The 2,500-nt window shown below is 46.5% G+C and overlaps 1 non-coding gene across 1 annotated transcript in view; it reads right to left on the minus strand.

Moving 5' to 3' along the window:
• The window catches only part of LOC113508272, a 1,904-nt gene extending 36 nt beyond the window's left edge, over positions 1-1,868 (minus strand). Inside the window, exon 1 of the ribosomal RNA XR_003402009.1 lies at positions 1-1,868. This exon is cut by the window's left edge and continues 36 nt beyond it. This is a non-coding gene — a ribosomal RNA (small subunit ribosomal RNA).
• Positions 1,869-2,500: the final 632 nt, after the last annotated feature.

Genomic DNA, 2,500 nt, shown 5'->3' on the forward strand with positions numbered 1-2,500 from the left:
GTTACGACTTTTACTTCCTCTAAATGATCAAGTTTGGTCAACTTCCCAGCAACGCCGACGGCCGTGAAGCCACCGCGTGTCGGTCCGAAGACCTCACTAAATCATTCAATCGGTAGTAGCGACGGGCGGTGTGTACAAAGGGCAGGGACGTAATCAACGCGAGCTTATGACTCGCGCTTACTAGGAATTCCTCGTTTATGGGGGATAATTGCAAACCCCAATCCCCAGCACGAAGGAGTTTCAGCGGGTTGCCCGGGCCTCTAGGCCAGGGAGAACATGCTGATTCCTTCAGTGTAGCGCGCGTGCGGCCCAGGACATCTAAGGGCATCACAGACCTGTTATTGCTCAATCTCGTGCGGCTCGAAGCCGCCGGTCCCTCTAAGAAGAATTTTAATACGTCGCCAGTGAGTTGCGTGACGCGTAGCCACGCACACCTAAATGACGACGCCTATTTAGCAGGCTAGAGTCTCGTTCGTTACCGGAATTAACCAGACAAATCGCTCCACCAACTAAGAACGGCCATGCACCACCACCCACCGAATCAAGAAAGAGCTGTTAATCTGTCAATCCTTCCGGTGTCCGGGCCTGGTGAGATTTCCCGTGTTGAGTCAAATTAAGCCGCAGGCTCCACTCCTGGTGGTGCCCTTCCGTCAATTCCTTTAAGTTTCAGCTTTGCAACCATACTCCCCCCGGAGTCCAAAATCTTTGGTTTCCCGGAAGCTGCCCGCCGAGCCATTGTAGTAACGTCGGCGGATCGCTAGATGACATATTTACGGTTAGAACTAGGGCGGTATCTAATCGCCTTCGAACCTCTAACTTTCGTTCTTGATTGATGAAAACACCTTTGGCAAATGCTTTCGCTGATGTTCGTCTTGCGACGATCCAAGAATTTCACCTCTAACGTCGCAATACGAATGCCCCCAGTTATCCCTATTAATCATTACCTCGGAGTTCTGAAAACCAACAAAATAGAACCGAGATCATATTCTATTATTCCATGCACGAAATATTCAAGCAGCATTTTGAGCCCGCTTTGAGCACTCTAATTTGTTCAAAGTAAAATTGTCGGCCCACCTCGACACTCACCGAAGAGCACCGCGATAGGATTTTGATATTGAACCGGCGTATTACCGCCGGCTCACCGACGATATGCTCCGCAGACGTGTCAGTATCACCGCGGATGCGGTGCACCGACAGCGCGGCGCACAAATGCAACTACGAGCTTTTTAACCGCAACAATTTTAGTATACGCTATTGGAGCTGGAATTACCGCGGCTGCTGGCACCAGACTTGCCCTCCAATTGTTCCTCGTTAAAATATTTAAAGTGTACTCATTCCGATTACGAGGCCTCGTAAGAGTCCCGTATCGTTATTTTTCGTCACTACCTCCCCGTGCCGGGAGTGGGTAATTTGCGCGCCTGCTGCCTTCCTTGGATGTGGTAGCCGTTTCTCAGGCTCCCTCTCCGGAATCGAACCCTGATTCCCCGTTACCCGTGACAACCATGGTAGTCGCAGAAACTACCATCGAAAGTTGATAAGGCAGACATTTGAAAGATGCGTCGCCGGTACTGGACCATGCGATCGGCAAAAGTTATCCAGATTCATCAAAATTAACGACTTCAGACACATGGCCATCCGTCGATTGGTTTTGATCTAATAAAAGCACTCATCCCATCACTGGTCAGAGTTCTGATTGCATGTATTAGCTCTAGAATTACCACAGTTATCCAAGTAACTGAGTAAGATCTAAGGAACCAAAACTGATATATTGAGCCATTCGCGGTATCGCCTTAATACGGCTTGCACTGAGACATGCATGGCTTAATCTTTGAGACAAGCATATAACTACTGGCAGGATCAACCAGGGAGCTTCATTCATATGAAAGACGTTCTCGTTCGTTTCGATTTTCGATTGCGGTGGTACACACGTATACCGTCCTCTCTCTATATCGATACTTACGAGAAATCCTCATTCCCGCGCGTCGACGGATTAACGCAGACGCTTGTACGGGCGAGCTCGTATAATAATTGAGACGAATATTGTTTTCGACGACGACGACGACGACTACGACGACGCCTATAAGGGTACAATATAATGAAAAAACCCCGATGGTGAACGTTCGTATCGAGACACGATTTCATTCACTTTAATAATAATCTCGGTTAACATAATAAAATACGTCAAACAACGATTTAATTGCCCGGATTGTACAGAGTCCGTATTCACTATATTCATTGTTTAGTTTATATATGTAATCATATAATAATGCGTATATAGAACAATACTATTTACACAAAAATAAATAATCGTGATTGAACTCGCGAAAGATTCACATTAGCGTATCCGTGCGCGTTTGAATCGATCACGTCACGATTAAAGTCATATTTTATAACATTTGAACCGTTAACGAATCGTAACGTTGTTACGAACCGACGGTCCACACAGTTGAAGTTACACAAACGCACAACACACACAGTACTACACACTTACATACTAATA

This window comes from Trichoplusia ni, unplaced genomic scaffold (assembly GCF_003590095.1).
Source record: "Trichoplusia ni isolate ovarian cell line Hi5 unplaced genomic scaffold, tn1 tig00004320, whole genome shotgun sequence".
Lineage (NCBI taxonomy): Eukaryota > Metazoa > Arthropoda > Insecta > Lepidoptera > Noctuidae > Trichoplusia > Trichoplusia ni.